Source organism: Pleurodeles waltl, chromosome 12, assembly GCF_031143425.1.
Source record: "Pleurodeles waltl isolate 20211129_DDA chromosome 12, aPleWal1.hap1.20221129, whole genome shotgun sequence".
Lineage (NCBI taxonomy): Eukaryota > Metazoa > Chordata > Amphibia > Caudata > Salamandridae > Pleurodeles > Pleurodeles waltl.
The window spans coordinates 39,556,327-39,578,529 of record NC_090451.1 but is presented as its reverse complement, the minus strand read 5'-3'; the positions used below and the strand labels follow the sequence as shown (position 1 = coordinate 39,578,529).

Below are 22,203 nucleotides of genomic sequence, written 5' to 3'. Positions count from 1 at the left end.
ACGTGTGTCTGTGTACCTGTGTGTGTGCGCGCACGTGTGTCTGTGTACCTGTGTGTGTGTGTGTACGTGTGTCTGTGTACCTGTGTGTGTGTGTGTGTACGTGTGTCTGTGTACCTGTGTGTGTGTGCGCATGTGTGTACGTGTGTGGTGTGTGCGTGGGTGTGTGGGTGTGTGTGGTGTGTGTATGTGTACGTGGGTGTGTGGGTGTGTGTGGTGTGTGTATGTGTACGTGGGTGTGTGGGTGTGTGTGGTGTGTGTATGTGTACGTGGGTGTGTGGGTGTGTGTGGTGTGTGTATGTGTACGTGGGTGTGTGGGTGTGTGTGGTGTGTGTCTGTGTACCTGTGGGTGTGTGCGCATGTGTGTACGTGTGTGGTGTGTGCGTGGGTGTGTGGGTGTGTGTGGTGTGTGTATGTGTACCTGTGTGTGTGCGCATGTGTGTACGTGTGTGTATGTGCGCGTGGGTGTGTGGGTGTGTGTGGTGTGTGTATGTGTACGTGGGTGTGTGGGTGTGTGTGGTGTGTGTCTGTGTACCTGTGTGTGTGTGTGCGCATGTGTGTACGTGTGTGGTGTGTGCGTGGGTGTGTGGGTGTGTGTGGTGTGTGTCTGTGTACCTGTGTGTGTGTGCGCATGTGTGTACGTGTGTGTATGTGCGCGTGGGTGTGTGGGTGTGTGTGGTGTGTGTATGTGTACGTGGGTGTGTGGGTGTGTGGGTGTGTGTGGTGTGTGTATGTGTACGTGGGTGTGTGGGTGTGTGTGGTGTGTGTCTGTGTACCTGTGTGTGTGTGCGCATGTGTGTACGTGTGTGGTGTGCGCGTGGGTATGTGGGTGTGTGTGGTGTGTGTATGTGTACGTGGGTGTGTGTGGTGTGTGTATGTGTACGTGGGTGTGTGGGTGTGTGTGGTGTGTGTATGTGTACGTGGGTGTGTGGGTGTGTGTGGTGTGTGTATGTGTACGTGGGTGTGTGGGTGTGTGTGGTGTGTGTATGTGTACGTGGGTGTGTGTGGTGTGTGTATGTGTACGTGGGTGTGTGGGTGTGTGTGGTGTGTGTATGTGTACGTGGGTGTGTGGGTGTGTGTGGTGTGTGTATGTGTACGTGGGTGTGTGGGTGTGTGTGGTGTGTGTATGTGTACGTGGGTGTGTGTGGTGTGTGTATGTGTACCTGGGTGTGTGGGTGTGTGTGGTGTGTGTATGTGTACGTGGGTGTGTGGGTGTGTGTGGTGTGTGTATGTGTACGTGGGTGTGTGGGTGTGTGTGGTGTGTACGTGGGTGTGTGGGTGTGTGTGGTGTGTGTATGTGTACGTGGGTGTGTGGGTGTGTGTGGTGTGTGTATGTGTACGTGGGTGTGTGGGTGTGTGTGGTGTGTGTATGTGTACGTGGGTGTGTGGGTGTGTGTGGTGTGTGTCTGTGTACCTGTGTGTGGTGTGCGCATGTGTGTACGTGTGTGGTGTGTGCGTGGGTGTGTGGGTGTGTGTGGTGTGTGTATGTGTAGGTGGGTGTGTGGGTGTGTGTGGTGTGTGTGGTGTGTGTACGTGGGTGTGTGTGTGCGCGCACTGCAGGGTGAGGAGAACGGTTTCAGCGATGTCTCCCTTCTACAAGCAGAGGATGTTTTCTTTTCAAATTCTACAATTTTAGGCATCATTGTTCTTTTCATTTTAACTGCAGACTAACAGTAGGTCTGATTTTAGTAAACATTTCCTTGTAAGTTAAAATTGCATTTCTTAAGCTCAGTGTCCCGAAGTAAACATGTAACGTAAAACTTAAATAACCGCTAAGGTGTGTCATATATAGTTAGGCCCTGGGCTTCTCATATCACCCAGACCAGTGATGACAATATTAGAAGATATTGCACAGTCACTCGTTGTGGATGAGTCCCCTCTCCATATGTGGGGTTATGCCCCCAACAGAGGTGGACCGCCCTCCTGTCTCCACAACCCCGGCGTAAATATATAAAATAAACACAGAATACACGTCATTCCCACTTAAAAACATAGACACGCAACTGGAATCCTCCGTGCGATGTGTGCACCACTCCAGAGTTACTTCGACATACACACACCCATGGTACGTTACTCCAACTTTACATTGGCCTACAACACTCATGGTACGTTACTCCAACTTTACATTGGCCTACAACACTCATGGTACGTTACTCCAACTTTACATTGGCCTACAACACTCATGGTACGTTACTCCAACTTTACATTGGCCTACACACACCCATGGTACGTTACTCCAACTTTACATTGGCCTACAACACTCATGGTACGTTACTCCAACTTTACATTGGCCTACACACACCCATGGTACGTTACTTCAACTTTACATTGGCCTACACACACCCATGGTACGTTACTTCAACTTTACATTGGCCTACACACACACCCATGGTACGTTACCACAACTTTACATTGGCCTACACACACCCATAGTACGTTACTCCAACTTTACATTGGCCTACACACAACCAATCTATGTTACTCCGTCTTTACAATGGCCTACACACACCCATGGTACGTTACTCCAACTTTACATTGGCCTACACACAACCAATCTATGTTACTCCGTCTTTACAATGGCCTACACACACCCATGGTACGTTACTCCAACTTTACATTGGCCTACACACACCCATGGTACATTACCCCAACTTTACATTGGCCTACACACAGCCATGGTACGTTACTTCAACTTTACATTGGCCTACACACAGCCATGGTACATTACCCCAACTTTACATTGGCCTACAACACCCATGGTACGTTACTCCAACTTTACATTGGCCTACACACACCCATGGTCTGTTACTCCATCTTTACTTGGCTCTACACACACTGTTGGTATGTTACTCCATCTTTACTTGGCCTAAACACACCCATGGTACGTTACTCCAACTTTACTTGGCTCTACACACACCTATGGTATGTTACTCCATCTTTACATTGGCCTACACACACCCATGGTCTGTTACTCCATCTTGACTTAGCTCCACACACACCCATGGTATGTTACTCCATCTTTCCTTGGCTCTACACACCCATGGTCTGTTACTCCACCTTTACTTGGCTCTACACACACCCATGGTCTGTTACTTCAACTTTACATTGGCCTACACACACCCATGGTCTGTTACTTCAACTTTACATTGGCCTACACACACCCATGGCCTGTTACTCCATCTTTACTTAGCTCTACACACCCATGGTCTGTTACTCTATCTTTACTTAGCTCTACACACACCCATGGTCTGTTACTCCATCTTTACTTAGCTCTACACACACCCATGGTCTGTTACTCCATCTTTACTTAGCTCTACACACACCCATGGTCTGTTACTCCATCTTTACTTAGCTCTACACACACCCATGGTTTGTTACTCCATCTTCACTTAGCTCTACACACACTTATGCTCTGTTACTCCATCTTTACTTAGCTCTACACACACCCATGGTCTGATACTCCATCTTTACTTAGCTCTACACACACCCATGGTCTGTTACTCCATCTGTACTTGGCTCTATACACACCCATGGTATGTTACTTCATCTTTACTCAGCTCTACACACACCCATGGTCTGATACTCAATCTTTACTTAGCTCTACACACACCCATTGTCTGTTACTCCATCTTTAATCAGCTCTACACACAGCCACGATATGTTACTTCATCTTTACTCAGCTCTATACACACCCATGATATGTTACTCCATCTTTACTTAGCTCTACACACAACCATGGTATGTTACTCCATCTTTACTTAGCTCTACACACACCCATGGCCTGATACTCCATCTTTACTTAGCTCTACACACACTCAGGGTCTGTTACTTCATCTTTACTTGGCTCTACACACACCCATGGTATGTTACTCCATCTTTACTTAGCTCTACACACACCCATGGTATGTTACTCCATCTTTACTTAGCTCTACACACACCCATGGTCTGTTACTCCTTCTTTACTTGGCTCTACAGACACCCATGGTATGTTACTCCATCTTTACTTAGCTCTACACACACCCATGGTCTGTTACTCTATCTTTCCTTAGCTCTACACACACCCATGGTCTGTTACTCTATCTTTACTTAGCTCTACACACACCCATGGTGTTTTAGTCCACCTCCACCTCCCCCTGTGTGTCCATCACATGCCAGCGCATACCTGCATTCTTACTTCCACCAGCGGGTGCACCTGGGTGAGCCGTTCCTCCTCACTTCACACTAGGCGCTTTATCTCGACCTCCAGAGACCCATCCGTGCGCGCATCACTCCAGCTTCAGGTGCACCCCGCCCTATCCACGCCTAGGCCAGTCGTGTGCACCCGCGTCCGTGCTGCACCCCCCCCTTACCTCTACCCGAGGCAGCACGCCCTTGGCACCCAGGCGCCGATGCCCATACCAGGAGCCCGTGACCCGACCCTGCTCCGCGTGAGAGAGGGACACGCGGCACCGAGTCCTATAAACATGTTTGTACGAGGTGTTCAAGGTATCAGGGCAGACAGGTGCATGTGTGAAGCTGTGCGTGCCGGTATATGTGTGCACCAGGACATGTGAGCACAGGACATGTGTGCACCAGGACATGTGAGCACCAGGACATGTGTGCACCAGGAGCAGTGCGCACCAGGACATGTGAGCACAGGACATGTGTGCACCAGGTCATGTGCACTCAGACATCAAGCAATGTTCACAGCATGGACGCCTGTTCGAGGAGGCTGGGCCACAATCCGAAACCTGCGCCAACACCCCCAGATCTGCGCGAACCGCGTGCGTTGTGGGAGCAACCGGCGGTAATCTGTGGAAACACTCTTTGTAAATACATTCTGCGCAAATATTCGGGCACCTACAATCCCCTAGCAGTGCTCAAAGCAAATAAAAGACCCTCGAAGCGCTACACATCTTTCACAACGCGGGCAATAGTGGGCGTGAGCCGGATAAAATATATTTTTTGTTTACATGGTTTGGAGCGAATCTGGGTTGCAGATACCAGGCACCAATGGGCACAGTCGTTTCAGAGACGGTTTATTTTTTATTGGCCGTACCTCACTTCTAAGCAAGACACACAGATATGTGAGCTGCCGTTCATGGGGGTCGCTTCGTTGTCCGTGTGCAGGAGATCACACTGCGCGCCGCCAGCCCCGCGTCGGAGCCGAGATTTGTTATGTGCAACAAGGTCCATCCATGGACTTCAGCTTCAGCGAGCACCACGTGCCCCGGCTCACGGCACCCCGTCCCCCCGCACCCCTTCTTGTCCCTGTGCGAACACTTCATACAGAGGGGCTTCACAGCCTTAAATAGAAAAACAATTCTGCTTTTTACACCAGAAGGCAGGGCCGCGGCTTTTAACGAAGCCTTTTTTCGGTCTGGAAAAGGGCGTCTGTGCTCCGAACCCACCAAATACTCATCCTATATGTGAGGGATTTAAGCTAAACAATCAATTATTCCATTTTTTTTAACAAACCGCGGACATCATTAAATGCAAAAGCACATTTTCACCCCTGTCCACCGCCTGTTTATTTGACATCTTCTTTAGTTAATTTACAAATGTGCAATTATTGGGCTTCTCCCTTAAACAGGGCGCCGGACCCGGGGCAGAGACCCCCCCGAGATCACTTCACCCACAACGAGTCTGGGACATCCTTCTCCTGATAGCACCGGTGGATCGGTACTTCGGGGCCCCCCTTGCAGCCCCATGGCAGGCCCCCGTGGCTGTCTGTTGTGGGGGTAACCCCACTGCAGGGGCTTACGGTGCGCGTGCTGGACCGCTCTTTAGGACACGCAGGAAGGGTCCGCAGAGGTATTTTGTTCACCCCCGGTCCAGCGAGGCTCGATTCTCTTGCATGTAAAGCTTAAATAAAAGCTGCGCCCCTTTATTCGGGTTCTGCCCCCACTATACAGCTGCTCTGATGCGCCCACACTTTTCTTCAAACGGTGGGGGTGCTTGACAAGGGAGAGGGGCTTGTACCCTGCCACCACCATACACACATTATAGGGGGGACATTTGGTTCGGGGGTGTTCAGGCCTTTGCCACTCTACCCCGCACACAGAGGGAGGTGAACCCCCTTTCCCGGTGCCAGGCACTCCCTCTTGGAACCCTACGCCCCCCCAAATACACTTCCATCCTCTGGGCTCGGCCTGCGCTGTCCACGGTCCTGCACACTGCCGGGCGTGCGGCGCTAGCGCCAGGCCCCCTCTGCTAGGCGCTATACCGTAGTGACACCCAATGTGCTCAAGCGCGCTATTCTCGCATATCTGTCTGTCTATCCATCTGTCTGTCCTTGTCTAGGAGTCTGTCTCCGTTTTTCCCGCCTTTTCTTCCTTTCACCTCTTGCCCCCCCACCCCCGCTTCCTTTCTCGTTACCTCTCCCCTGTCCAGTCTGACTCTCACCCTATGTGAATAAAAGACTGACTCCTTCCCTCCCCCACCTTCTCTCAGGTACTATGTACTTCCGGTTGTGCCTCCGGGCGAGACGGAGGGGGTGCGGGGTGGGGGCCCCTGGCCGACATAATTCCATGCAGTGGGGCCCACTGAAGTGTGAAGGGGTTCAGTGCTGGACCTGTGGAGGGACCAGCCACCGGAAGCCACGTCAGACACCGGCGTCTCGGCACTATCCGAGCGGCACCAGACACCCAGGGTCCGCCAGGGTGGGGCTGATACACACAAACATTTACATGTATTTAACACAAAGCATCGCTGTGGCAGTGGCTGCAACATCGCCCGATACCAGATCCGGGTGCACAATACCAGAAACTCGGCCCTGGAACCAAAAACACAGCCCCCCGTTTCCGCCACAGTCCCTGCTTTCGTAACATTAAATGCGCTCTTGCCCATATTACCAAATTACACAGAACATTTGCACCAGAATAAACATTACGGGAGGAGCCGCGAGTGACCCGTGCTGTGTAATTATCCACGGCCGCGAGCACGAGAGGTTTTATATACAAAGCCCCCCCGTGCAGGAAGAGCCTTTAAACCCGGGGGGGGGCTCTGCCCCGAGTGCCTGGCACATGGGGCGGGCGGGCTTCCCTCACACACGGTTCACCACGCACATCAGAAAAATAGAAATATTCATTTTCATCGTATTGCTGCGCATAAATCAGTTTATTCCGGGGATTCTCACGGTAATTTTTCGGGAGAGGCGCGGGTAATCGTTTTTGTTCTGGGTGCGGTATTTCACACGTGGGGAAAGTGGCACCGAGGGTCTGGGCATCGTGTGCCCACTGTGCGGTTCCTGTGGGGGGACATTTTCTTTACCTCTGAAGGGTATATTTGGGTCGGGTGGGAGATTGCTCGCCCGCTCCTTCGTGTATTAAACGTGATTTATTTTTGTTAGACAACGAGTCCTGTAACCACAAGAAATGTAAGGAAATCATTCAAATACAAACGAGTTTGGAAACATCGAGGCGGTTTGAGGTGATGTAGGCCGCTTTTATTTAATCCACTTTAAGCCATTTTTCTCGTCTAAACCCCGACAGCCTTGTTTCGATTACTCGCAGATTTCGGTGAATATTGTGTGTGTTGTGCGCTCCGAAGCCGCGCACATTGTGCACAGTGCTGGGCACCTGGCGCCGGTTCTAAAGCTGGGGCCAGTATTGGCCCTGAATGTCCAATCCTTGTGCCCCTTCGGCTCTCGACGGACAGGTAGAGATGATTTCAATAGATAAATTAAACATCTGCTTTGTAATTCGCATTACTGCGAGGGCGTGAGCTGTAATATCTCTGGTTACGAAAGAGGGTGCCTCTGGGCGCAGCGCCATCTATCGGCCTGACGGCGCCTTGGCGCTACATGTTTTTGCAGCGGTCACCCCGCACGGTCAGCGCTGCGACGCCCTTTAGATTGATTCATAGATGCGGTGGGGGGGCTGGGACTGCTACCTGCCCGCCCCTGTCTGTCTGTCTGTCCGTCCCTGTCTGTCTGTCCGTCCCTGTTTGTCTGTCTGTCTGCCCGTCCCTGTCTGTCGTCTCCCGCTCATCCGCACCTGGACCTGCCTGTCTCACCAGTTCCTTCTGAGTGTGACGCCTATGTATACATGTTCTTATATAACACACAGGCGCGCGCCCGCACACACACATCACAAAGTGTCCATACCATAGGGGTCCCATATTATGGGGTCTCACAGGGGCGGGACCGCGGGCAGCTCTGTCCTCTGGAAACTCAGAACATAGGGGGATTGTCCATATGTCTCTCTGAGTATAGGAGGCTGAATATAGGGGACGCGGGGCGCGATCACAGGTGATCCTGAGTATAGGTGACATAGAGCATGGGGGCCTGGTCCATAGGTGACTCAAGCTATAGGATACGGAGTATAGGTGACATATAGCATGGGGGCCTGGTCCATAGGTGACTCAAAGTATAGGATGTGGAGTATAGGTGGCCATGTCCTTTTTGCCTCTTATTGTAGGATGCTGAATATAGGGGATGCGGAGATCGAGGATTTGATCCATAGGTGATTCTGAGTACAGGATGCGGAGTATAGGGGACAGAGAGCATGGGGGCCTGGTCCATATGTGTCTCTGAGTATAGGATACAGAGTCTAGGGGACGTAGAGCATTGGGGCTCAGCACATAGGAGTTAAGGGGACTCAGTGCTATGTTACCTGAGTCGGGCCACCTATGTTTCGAGTTCCTATACCCCGTGTAGGCAACTCGACGGACAGCGGATTTAGAAGAACTGTCAATAGGAGTATAGGATGCTGTGTATAGGGGACTTCGAACAGCGGTGCGCAGGGCAGATAATGCTAGGTATAAGGGATTGGGCGCAAACCACACCCTTAGTATGTGGGACATAGAATGTAAGATTCTCCGACTACAGGGGACTCACAGCACAGGAGCAAAGGCTATAGGGGGCCCAGAGTAGCACATGAAACGTGGCATGTGACGTATAGCCTCGGGTCTCAGGGTGCGGGGAATACAAAGGGTACAGGCTCCAGAGAGCAGGGCCCCACAGCATGTGTATGTATCTATAGGGGACTCACAGCACAGGAGCAAAGGCTATAGGGGGCCCTGAGTAGCACATAAAACGTGGCATGCTGGGCATGGGACATATAGCCTCGGGTCTCAGGGTGCAGGGAATGAAAGGGTAGAGGGTACAGAGAGCAGCGCCCCACAGCATGTGTATGTATCTAAAGGGGACTCACAGCACAGGAGCAAAGGCTATGGGGGCTCAGAGTATCACATGAAACGTGGCATATGACGTATAGCTTCGGGTCTCAGGGTGCAGGGAATGCAAAGGGTAGATGGGTACAGAGAGCAGGGTCTGACAGCATGTGTATGTATCTATAGGGGATTCACAGCACAGGAGCAAAGGCTATAGGGGGCCCAGAGTAGCACATGAAACGTGGCTTGCGATGTATAGCCTCGGGTCTCAGGGTGCAGGGAATGCAAAGGGTAGAGGGTACAGAGAGCAAGGTCCAACAGCATGTGTATGTATCTATATGGGACTCACAGCACAGGAGCAAAGGCTATAGGGGGCCCAGATAGCACATGAAACGTGGCATGTGACGTATAGCCTTGGGTCTCAGGATGCAGGGAATGCAAAGGGTAGAGGGTACAGAGAGCAAGGTCCAACAGCATGTGTATGTATCTATATGGGACTCACAGTACAGGAGCAAAGGCTATAGGGGGCCCAGATAGCACATGAAACGTGGCTTGCGATGTATAGCCTCGGGTCTCAGGATGCAGGGAATGCAAAGGGTAGAGGCTCCAGAGAGCAGGGCCCCACAGCATGTGTATGTATCTATAGGGGATTCAGCAGAGAGTCACAGTGGAGAGACCCAGAGGCCGGGGTTTCCAACATAGGGCGACTAATACCGAAATCCCATGATATATTTGCACTTTTAATGCAGTGGTTGTCACAGACATTTGGAGTACGCAAACTCCCTAAATCCTCCCATATGTCACAATTCACCTGCGATTTGCATAAGCCGTGCAAGCGCAACCTATCTCTCACTCTGCCAGAGCGCCTCCCCATCTTGGGGGGGGGGGGGCGTGGCATCTAGGACCCAGGGCTGCCACGGTCCCCGGCCCCACACGCCCGTCTAGCGTTGCCGCGGGGTAACTTCCGCCCCACCTGTCTCGCGAGACGGGCAGGGTGGAAGGAGAGCTGTAAGCGCAGGAAGGTGGGCGCGCACAGAGCGTGTCACTTCCGGCCTGCGGTGCATCCCTGGGGCGGTATTTATGTACCCCCCCTTGGTGGATTCCTCCTTTCTGGTGGATGCGGCGCTGGCGGTAGGGTGCGGGCCTACTGGGGGTATGCGGGTCCTATATCACTAGAACGCCGAGAACATACCCAACAGTACTAGTGGGATCCAGGATCTGGGAAAGTCATTTCTGGAGTTAAGGGAACATCATTTTCTCTACAAATGTCACCAACCCACGCCACACTGTACCAACCCACGCCACACTGTACCAACCCTCGCCACACTGTACCAACCCACGCCACACTGTACCAACCCTCGCCACACTGTACCAACCCACGCCACACTGTACCAACCCACGCCACACTGTACCAACCCTCGCCACACTGTACCATACCATATCATATCATACCGTACCATACTGTGGGATTCCATACCATACCACTGTATACCACACCACACCGTACTATACAAGGAGGACACAGGGAGTGGGCCATGTTCAGTGCATTGTTGTCACATACCTAGGCCATGGCAGAAGCCCATTCACTGCATGTACAGAACACATGCTAAACATGATCAGCAGCCAGAGACAGGGGTCAGTATTTCTTACGTATGCACGATTCAGAGGGTGCACAGTCACAGGCTGTGAAACATGCCCTCCCCACAAATGATAAAAAATGCGCCAAGGCTACAGGCTAAGGTTCGTCATTGGTGTGCCCTGGAGGAACACATACACACCTGCACAAAACACATTTTGCTATATAGATAACACATGTATATGACAGTGTTTATGACCTTTGACCCTTTGGTATTACGCACAGTGCAAGGGTTACAGATGCAGGCAGGTCAGGTACCTCTGAATACTACACATAGAGAATGAATTCTGTCTGGAGGCAAAGACTAGGCTTCTTGTTTTTTACTGAATTGTGATTATAAATCTCCACAACGCACCCCTTCAAAAGTCAGACACTAAGCACAAGGCTGCAGGGTGTGACTACTCTGTGCATTCTGTGTTAGGTATACAGTGCACATGCACAGACACCCATGGGTGAAACATGTACTCTGGCTGTTTTGAATGTTGGTTGGTAAGTCAACAGAGTTACGTTTTAGCTTAGATTTTTGGTTGCTTGAAATATTACAACACTTTATGGGGCTATTCTAGACATTTCATGAAGTTACATCTTACTGCTTGATAAAACAATATTGACATCTCTGAAAAGTCCTCAGGAATATCATTGCCTTTACCCTATCCCTCTTTGAAGCTGGCAAACATACATAAAACCCATGAAACGAACACACAAAAGATTATTCACAACAAACACACAAAAGAGGCGGTGAACCTGCCAAGGCTTTGTATCCCCGCCCAGCCTGAATTATAGATACACAACTCTTAGAAGTGGATATACATTCAGCCATACGTCTTACAAAGTACATTACAATTAAACCCAGAACTCATCAATTCAGATTGAAGGTTAGCACTGACACTTTCAAGGACATTGCCAAGACTCAGGATGCCAGACAACCCGGCATCATCACATCGGTGCTCAAGACATCTTGAGCTTGGTAAACGTAAGTTACACACAGTCTCCCCCTCTGCCTGCACCACCTTCTTCAGAAAGCAGTTCATGGGGAAAGTTGAGTGTCATCTCAATGTTATAGGCGATGGTTTGGATCCAAATGGAAGGATCTATGGCTGTGTGAATTAATCTGTGTTCCTTGTTCTATATTTATAGGCACTTACGCAAAGCTCAGGGCTCTTACCAAATGTTCTAATGAATAATAACCTCACAGGCATTTCCATCCACAACCCTCTTTCCATTTCTCAACCCCGACAATCTGCATATTATTTCACCCTGATCTGGATTCCAGATCATCATTTGATTTTGTGCACACGTTCACCCCTACTCTTAACTACTCTTTGAATTTTTCAACAATCTGAAGTGTTTTTTAGTTTTATGTTTGTGGCATTGACAGAATATGTTTGTCTTCTTCTTGCTATTGAAGAGTTAATTTGTCCTAAACTGGTAGATTTTGAATGCTGAATTCTATGTTAGATCTTTGGTGGTTTGCATATTATAGTTCATTTCTAAGATTCCCGCTTTGTGTCACTTTGGTTTCGGGAAAATAGTATCTTGGGGGCAATTTTGAACATGTAACAACGGTACTAAATGATTTGACATTTAAGCCGTGAGTAGTAAGCGTGTTAAGACATTCGCATCTGTGTATACCAACTCACTGCCTCTCCCGACAACTGACGCGGGATTAGCTATGTGGGTAGAACCAAATAAATCAGCTTTGGTGCAGATTATCTGAGGGCTGAAGCGTTTATACAAATAACACAATACAGATGTACCTAGAAGGATAAATGCAGCTACTTTTCTACAAATCAGATAAAACGTAATGTCATCCCATTCATGCAGATGATGTTAAATGCAGATGTATTGAATAGAGGGGGCTGCACGCAGCTGTCGGCTTATAAATACGAACCGAGAAGGCTGTGTTTGGATAGTGCTTGTAGCGCTTTGTGAAAGTCACATTTGAGATATAACAACATTACAACAGTGTACCTGCTGCTGTTCCCGCTGTCTGCTCTGCTCGCGGGATTCATTCTCCTGGAATATACGGGTTTTCCTTAGAACATTTGTACACAGCACTACACAGCAGAGTCTGTCTCAAGCCACAGGCCTCAGAACTGAGAACTCTAGAAGTCAGGAAGATTGAAGTTTTCGGCTCTTCCTATAAGAGGGCATGGGAGTGTGTTCCAGAGGCGAGTACCAAGACCCCTGCACATCTTCCAGGCCTAGCAATCCGCTTGTAGATAAACAGAGTTACCAGTGTCTTGGAGGGAGAACAGAGGTGGGGGGGCAGAAAGTAACTGCTGCAGAACACTAGTCCTTTGAAACATCACACAAAACGTCCCACCTTCACCAAGATGCAGGTGAAGAACTCCTTGATGGCATTGCTTGTTTGACATGTCATCCTATCTATTTGTTGCATTTTGCAACCAGTCCTTGGTTCTGAAACACTAAAGACCGTAGGAGGTCAGAGAAAGAATTGGGGCCGCACCTCAAAACTCAATCAGGGCCTCAGTGTCCCATTAATAAAAGCCCTCCCCCTTAGGACTGTAGACATGGGGGCATTCTTAGATGTATAGTAACCTGCCTATGTTTAGAATAAACTCTCACACTGGTAAGTACAGCACAATATAGACATTTAATGACTAATTGACCAGTAGTGCTGAACGCGGCCGCCCGTCTACGAATGGCGCTTAGTACTGAAGCACGCTGGCATGGGACATATAGCAGCATGTGTCGAAACAGTGCAAGGCGATAGAGGTGATCGCCTAGGGTGCCCATGGCAAGCGTGTGCCAGGGGCATTCCTACTGGCAGCTGGTTCTGTAGATTAACTGCCCTTCCTGTAATTAAAGTCCTCATGTGAGTCCAGACCATCGCTTGGTTGGCCTTCTACAGAATGGTTGATAAATCAAAGCAAGGAGTTGGTTTCTGGTGGGCTTGGAAATTACCACGTTATACTCTATGGTAACGCGACCCTTGTCGTGCACAAACCCAGTGTCCCGGGGCTCAAGGGATGCTATTGTTGCCCTCTTATGGTTTCTTCAGTTTTTACTGGTCATAGGAACTGAACCCCTTGTCCTGCTGTGGTGTACCACTCAAAAATGTTTTTTTTGGTTGTTGCGGACAGCCATCAGAGACTTTCCGTACGTGGAGACGGCTATTGGGTCGCAGGCCTGACAAGGATGATGGGAAAAGGCTCCATGGTCCAATCAGAAGTTATTATTTCTTCAAGTTCGGTGTATGGATGGTCTGTGAACCAAGGCCATGGCCATCTGCAGGCGAACTGCCCAAACCTTGTTAACTTAACTCTCTCAAGCCCATCAGGCACATTTTGTGACACTATTTTAGCAGAAACAACTGAACAGGGTTCCACCAAACCCATCAAAAGCACTTTATTTAACACAGGTCTGCTCCGAGGCACCCTTTGATGGAGCTCCATTAGATGTGTTTACTCTGTAGGGGAGAGTAAAGGATCCTCTGGGGGACAAAGGGGAAAGTGTCACTCCCTGACTCCACCCCCTCTTCACAGATCTGCACAAACCTTGCCATGCAGAACCTAACTGGACGAACACTTTCAGAAAGTGTCGTGATGAATCATGAGAGCAACTCTGACCGAACCATAACTGCTTCACTGGTTACATATATATGTATATACTGTCAGGTAGGTGTGTATATACACGCACACACACATGTGCACATGAATAGTACATGTTCTCGTCAATTATGTAATTTCAGATGTCATTACAGATGAACATGTCATGAGTGATGTGATATGTGAGGTTATAAGCTGCGCATGGTGAGGGTGCAACTTATGGTGGCGATGGATGGACAGACAGATGGATAGACGGACAGGTGGCTGAATGGATGCACGGATGGATTGACAGACGTGTGAATGAATGGATGGATGGATGGTCTGTGTCAATGTTTATCTATCTCGGGAAATGAATCTTGGTTGTATGTGTGGACAACAGAGTTCAGGGACGGGTGGATGGATGCATGGATGAATGGGTGGATGATGCATGGATGGTTCAATTGAATTCTTGAATGGATGGATGGATGATGCATGGATAGTTTATTGAGTTTTTGGATGGATGGATGGATGAATGGATGGTTCATTGAGCTCTTGGACGGTGGTTGGATGGATGACTATGGATGTATGGATAAATGGATGACTGGGTGGATGATCGATGGATGGTCTGTGTCATTGTTTATCTATCCCTGGAGATGAATCTTGGTTGGGTTATCATTTCTTGACTGGGTGGATTGATGTGCAGGTATCAGTGAGTTCTGGGACGGATGGATGGATGTCTGTGTGGGTGGATGGATGGCTTGTGAGGATTGATGGGTGGGAGGAGGGAAGGATGGGTGGGTGAGGATGGATGGATGAATTGTTCGGTGAGTTCTGGGATGGATAGATGTGTGTCTGGGTGGGTGGATAGATGGCTCGGTGAGGATGGATGATTGGATGGATGGGTGGATGATTCGGTGAGTTCTGGGATGGAGGGATGTGTGTATGGGTGGGTGGGTGAGGATGGATGGATGAATGGTTCGATGAGTCTGGGATGGATGGAGGGATGCGTGTATGGGTGGGTGGGTGGATTAATGGATGGGTGGGTGAGGATGGATGGATGAATTGTTCGGTGAGTTCTGGGATGGATAGATGTGTGTCTGGGTGGGTGGATAGATGGCTCGGTGAGGATGGATGGGTGGATGATTCGGTGAGTTCTGGGATGGATGGAGGGATGTGTGTATGTGTGGGTGGATGGATGGGTGGCTGGATGAACGGGTGGCTGGATGAACGGATGGATGGATAGAAGTCCGTGGCATAGCTTCTATATCTCTGGACATGTACCTCGCCTGTAGGGTTATCTCCTCTCTCACCGCAGCTTTCTCTCTCCCTCCACGCCTGTGAGACTCTGAGGTTAAAGCTGTTGTCCGGTGGGGACCGAGCCCTGCTCCTGGGATGGGAGGAGAGGAGGGCGGAGGCCATGTCTGGGGCGAGGCTTGGGGTGTTACTCTAATAACTTCCGGTTATTACCAGAACCCCTCCAGAAGAGCCTTAAAACCAAGTTCAGGAGTAATTAAGAATAAAAAACTAAGAAAGGCGCGCGCAGAACAGTCAGAAGACATAAAGTGCACGCACCAGACCTCCGTTCACCCTTTACACGTCATCAGTGTATGTGCTCATCGGAGCAACTGCGCGCTCCGGGTCTGTTGTAGCAACAAGAAAGATTTAGGGGGGATCGAAACCTGTTTCTCATTCCTAATTGAGATCAACGTTTAGGGGATAACAAATATGCATTTATAATTTCATAAATAGATTGCGTAAAATAGGTGTGGGGGGGGGGGGGGTCCTCTGGGCTCTACCACAAGGTCTTCTCTAAGGAGTTAACATGCGCGTGTGAAACTTTGCACAGGTGCCACAAATACATATATAAAATGAAAGTAAAAGGGGGCGCATCCAGGCGCTATTATTTCCAGTTTGTGCTCCCGGGAATTGAGCAAACCGTGTGTGCACCGGAGGAAACGGGGCTCGAAGTAATTTCAAACTATTTTTCAAACTTCACTTAAAAATAGAAATGCTTTTGCTAACTTTACAAACGTGAATGGAAATGATGATTCCGTGTTTGAGGCAAAATAAAATTGTAGCAAAAACCAAGCAATTGAGCCTGCAAATTTTTAAAGCGTTGCAGTTTGTGAAGGGTTATTAACGAGATACTTACTTTTATACTAAAATGTCTGTGACTCGCGCATTTACAATCTGGTGCATAATCCGTCGTGTTTTAGGGACAGGAGCGAGGTCTGTTTGCACAAGTCTGCACAGAGGCAGATACCTGCGCAAACGGAGGTGCGGGGTTTTGGCCAAGTGCACACGGTGCGTCGGACTGAAGCAGAAAATTCAACACACGGAGATGCCCCAAGTTTTTCAACAACTCGGAGTTTCCATAACGCGTCATATGTGAAGGCTGCGAGAGGCACCTGTTCTTGAAGGGGGGGATACAATATTTGACCCCCCCTGTCGAGGATGAACCGGTTGATGTTTGTCTCCTGCAAAATGTCGGACTTTCCCGGAGTTCTTCTTTGTTTTTTTGCCGTATCTGAGATTTACTCGGCTCTGTGCAACTCCTGATGTTTTTTAAACTGAATGTGTGGTTTGTGAACTCATCCGGACTCTCCGGGGGTGTACAAAATATTACCTTTACTAATGAACCGCGGCAGGTAGTGAAACAGCCGCCCAGCAGAAAACATACACGAAACAGAGACGAATGAGCAGACCTCGGATCCAGTACAGCGCCGCGAAACAGCGCTCGTTGTACATTGTGACTGTAGCGCTGAAAACAAACGTTCCGCGTCAAGGCGCTTTCGAGTCAAAGGCGGGCTTTACAAAACCCTGCTTGTGTGATCTCCGTGCGGTTGTTTTGCGACATCTCCGTAGTGTAGTGCATCGAATTTTATTAAATGTGACCTCGGCTCCACTGTAAAGGCATTATTTCATGAACCACGGATCTGTAAAGACGGTTCAACGTCATCCTTGCGGCTTTTAAAGAAACCTCTTTTGTGCCCGAGAAAACATCGAAGCGCTATGAAATAAACAAAATACACGGGCAGAGATCCGAAGGCGTTTATCGGCGAAGACAGACGGATTGACCAGGTTTATTCGTGTTTCCTTGTTAAATTACAATCAGTGCACACGACGGGCAGAGTTTGTGCACGTCAAACGGTGCACGGAGACCGAGACATTGCCTAATAATCGGAAACAAGTGCAAGAAACACGAGAATAGAACGACGGGTTTAACAGGCGATGCACAAAAAACACACGTGTTAAGTGTGTGCGCCTGTTTCATGTCTGGGACTGCCTCGTGCACGGAATCTACACGCATCCCGCGTGAGTGCACGCGGATATATGTCTGTAACTCTAGAGCACATATGTCTGTGAATATATACAAAGTGAAACCCGCACAGGAATAATCTGGAAACATACACACCCCCACCATTCGCGCACACCTCAACCACTGCAAACACACCAGTAATGCTTGTAAACAGCTATAGGTGTAAACTATGCGGTTACATCATTATTTACGTCACCAGCGAGAAAAAAAACCCGAACATTGTGAGGTGTCCTGCTGTATTTACGGAGCTCGTGCTGGGGTTCTTGGTATTTCTCTGAAATGAATGATTTATGCAGTAAATGGATTCAAACTGCCCCTGTGAGAAAGGGCCACGCGTTTCACTTTCTATATACAGGTAAAGAGCCGTGCCCCCCCTCCCCCCCGTGCTTTACACTTTTACAACACACGGTCATTTACAAACTAGCTGCTGTGAAAAAAACAAAAAAAAGAAATAACTGGGACCATGGCTGGCTCTCCCCCTTTCAACCTGGTCAGCTCCTACCTCACCCCCGCCAGATCTGCCCTCACCTGTAACATCAGCATCACCCCCACCTCTGACCTCCCTGCCCCAGGTTCAACCTCCAGCAGCACTGACCTCCCTGCTCCAGGTCATATCACAGGCACTGACCTCCCTGCTCCAGGTCCTACCTCCACCATCAGCACTGACCTCTCTGCCCCAGGTCCGACCTCCACCATCAGCACTGACCTCCGTGCTCCAGGTCCTATCACAGGCACTGACTTCCCTGCTCCAGGTCCAACCTCCACCAGCACTGACCTCCCTGCTCCAGGTCCAACCTCCACCAGCACTGACCTCCCTGCTCCAGGTCCTACCTCCAGAAGCACTGACCTCCCGGCTCCAGGTCCTATCTCAGGCACTGACCTCCCTGCCCCAGGTCCTGTCTCAGGCACTGACCTCCCTCCTCCAGGTCCTATCTCAAGCACTGACCTCCCTGCCCCAGGTCCTACCTCCAGCAGCACTGACTTCCCTGCTCCAGGTCCTATCTCAGGCACTGACCTCCCTGCCCCAGGTCCTGTCTCAGGCACTGACCTCCCTCCTCCAGGTCCTACCTCAAGCACTGACCTCCCTGCCCCAGGTCCTACCTCCACCATCAGCACTGACCTCCCTGCCCCAGGTCCGACCTCCACCATCAGCACTGACCTCCGTGCTCCAGGTCCTACCTCCAGAAGCACTGACCTCCCTGCTCCAGGTCCTACCTCCACCAGCACTGACCTCCCTGCTCCAGGTCCAACCTCCACCAGCACTGACCTCCCTGCTCCAGGTCCTACCTCCAGAAGCACTGACCTCCCGGCTCCAGGTCCTATCTCCACCAGCACTGACCTCCCTGCTCTAGGTCCTACCTCCAGCACTGACCTCTCTACTCCAGGTCCTATCTCAGGCACTGACCTCCCTGCTCTAGGTCCTACCTCCACCATCAGCACTGACCTCTCTACTCCAGGTCCGACCCCCATCACTCTAATCTCAGGCCAAAAGTCGCACCACGCCTGACTCTTGCCTGTACTTTTTTTAATATCCTCTGCACTTCGTCTACACCTCTTCAACTCTGACCTCACCTGCACCACATCTGACGTCACCGCCACCATCTCTGACCTCAGCATCATTAGCTGCGACCTCACTGACAAGCTCTCACCTCAGAGACTGTGACCTCAGCTGTACCAGCTCTGACCTCACCATCACCTGTTCTGACCTCACCACCACCTGCTCTGACCTCACCAAAAGCTCTGACCTCACCATCACCTGCTCTGACCTCACCCAGAAGCTCTGACCTCACCATCACCTGTTCTGACCTCACCATCACCTGTTCTGACCTCACCACCACCTGCTCTGACCTCACCAAAAGCTCTGACCTCACCATCACCTGCTCTGACCTCACCAAAAGCTCTGACCTCACCATCACCTGTTCTGACCTCACCATCACCTGTTCTGACCTCACCATCACCTGTTCTGACCTCACCATCACCTGCTCTGACCTCACCCAGAAGCTCTAACCTCACCATCACCTGCTCTGACCTCACCATCACCTGCTCTGACCTCACCATTACCTGCCCTGACCTCACCCAGAAGCTCTGACCTCACCATCACCTGCTCTGACCTCGCTCTGACCTCACCTACATTCTCTGACCTCACCACCACCTGCTCTGACCTCACCATCACCTGCTCTGTCCTCACCCAGAAGCTCTGACCTCACCATCACCTGCTCTGACCTCACCCAGAAGCTCTGACCTCACCATCACCTGCTCTGACCTCACAATCACGTGCTCTGACCTCACCCAGAAGCTCTGACCTCACCATCACCTCCTCTGACCTCACCCAGAAGCTCTGACCTCACCATCACCTGCTCTGACCTCACCATCACCTCCTCTGACCTCACCCAGAAGCTCTGACCTCACCATCACATGCTCTGACCTCACCATCACCTGCTCTGTCCTCACCCAGAAGCTCTGACCTCACCATCACATGCTCTGACCTCACCCAGAAGCTCTGACCTCACCATCACATGCTCTGACCTCACCCAGAAGCTCTGACCTCACCATCACCTGCTCTGACCTCACCCAGAAGCTCTGACCTCACCATCACATGCTCTGACCTCACCATCACATGCTCTGACGTCACCTACACGCTCTGACCTCACCATCACCTCCTCTGACCTCACCATCACATCCTCTGACCTCGCCGACAGGCAGACAGACACCCCCCCCCCACCCCCCACCAAGTGTGACCCTCAGCTTCACCGGGATAGACTCTCTCCCCCCAGGTGTAACCCTTTCCTTCACCAGATGGACTCCCACCTCCACCAGGTGTGACCCTCAGCTTCACCGGGATAGACTCTCTCCCCCCAGGTGTAACCCTTTCCTTCACCAGATGGACTCTCACCTCCCCCTGGTGTGACCCTCAGCTTCACCGGGATAGACTCTCACCTCCCCCTGGTGTGACCCTCAGCTCCTCTAGGTTTGACTCTCACCTCCCCCTGGTGTGAACCTCAGCTGCACCGGGTTAGACTCTCACCCCACCCCATGTGTGACCCCGAGCATCACCGGATTAGACTCTCACCTCCCCAGGTGTGACACTCAGCTTCACCGGGATAGACTCTCACCTCCCCCTGGTGTGAACCTCAGCTACACCGGGTTAGACTCTCACCCCACCCCATGTGTGACCCTCAGCTTCACCGGGATAGACTTTCACCTCCCCCAGGTGTGAACCTCAGCTACACCGGGTTAGACTCTCACCCCACCCCTTCCCCCAGGTTAGACCCTCACCTCCCCCTGGTGAGAATCCCGCTTTCCCCAGGTGTGCCCTCAGCTCCACCAGGCATGACCCTCACCACTCTCAGGTGGGACCCACTCCTCCCCATGGTGTGACCCTCACTTCCCCCATTTGTGACCCTCTCCCGACCAGGTGTGACCCTCAGCTTCACCAGGTTAGACGCTCACCTCCTCTAGGAGTGACCCTCAGCTCCCCCGGGGTTAGACTCTCGCCTCCTCTAGGAGTGACCCTCAGCTCCCCCAGGTTGGACACTCACCTCCCCAAGGTGTGACCCTCAGCCCCTTCACCCCCCGGGTTAGATTCTCACCTCCCCCAGGAGTGACCCTCAGCTCCCCCAGGTTAGTCTCACCTTCCCCTGGTGTGACCCTCAGCTCCCCCAGGTTGGAATCTCACCTCCCCCTGGTGTGACCCTCAGCTCCCCCAGGTATGACCCTCACTTCTAAAAGTTCAGACTCCATATCAGCAGAAGTTTGCAAGTACTCACAGCGCTGAGTCTTCTCTGTGGGTTCTCGAGGCTCTGTCTGGTCCCAGGCCCTCCACAAAATAGGCTCTGTCTTCTGATTACAGAGGGGCTGCATCTGATGCTAATGAGGGTCTGGCGGTGAAAAGGGGGGAGGGGTGGGAATCAGTGCAAGGGGCGTAACAGTGCACGCTGCCCTAGGCAGAGGGAGAGTCTGTCTGTCTGTCTATCTATCTATCTATCTATCTATCTATCTATCTATCTATCTATCTATCTATCTATCTATCTATCTATCTATCTATCTATCTCTCTGTCTGTCTGTCTGTCTGTCTGTCTGTCTGTCTGTCTGTCTGTCTATCTATCTATCTATCTATCTATCTATCTATCTAAATAACCCACAGTCTCGCTGCCTGCTAGACAGACAGGCAGGAACAGCACAGAGCGAGATGTTGGGGGACACATCACCCCCACGTGCTCTCTGCCCTGGTCTCAGACCCTTGCTCAGAGTCGGGGAATGGACCCCAGAGATGGTCGCCTGCAGTCGGTACGTTCAACTTCAGTTCCTGTCAAAAGGGCACTCACTCCTCTTATGTTTCCCTCCTTTCCCCCTCTCTACATCTCCCTCTCACCCCCTACCTCTGCCCTCTCTCTGTCTCCCACATACAACCCCACACCCCTTCACAACCAGAACACTCCCTCACATACAACCCCACACCCCACACCCCTTCACAACCAGAACACTCCCTCACATACAACCCCACACCCCTTTACAACCAGCACGCTCCCTCACAAACTCCCCCACATTCCTCCACAAACACCACACTCCCTCACAAACAACCCCACACTCCTTCACAAACACCACAC

The 22,203-nt window shown here is 50.8% G+C and overlaps 1 protein-coding gene across 3 annotated transcripts in view; it reads right to left on the bottom strand.

The window, feature by feature from the left end:
- Positions 1 to 21,468, bottom strand: part of LOC138267809 (uncharacterized) — a 222,992-nt gene extending 201,524 nt beyond the window's left edge. Inside the window, exon 1 of one of the 3 annotated variants that reach the window (XM_069217019.1) lies at positions 21,364 to 21,468. The gene's annotated coding sequence lies outside the window, so the exon portion shown is untranslated. The remainder of the gene's footprint in view (positions 1 to 21,363) is intronic. The other 2 variants (XM_069217021.1, XM_069217027.1) reach the window with 2 other exon arrangements.
- Between the last annotated feature and the right edge of the window lie 735 nt (positions 21,469 to 22,203).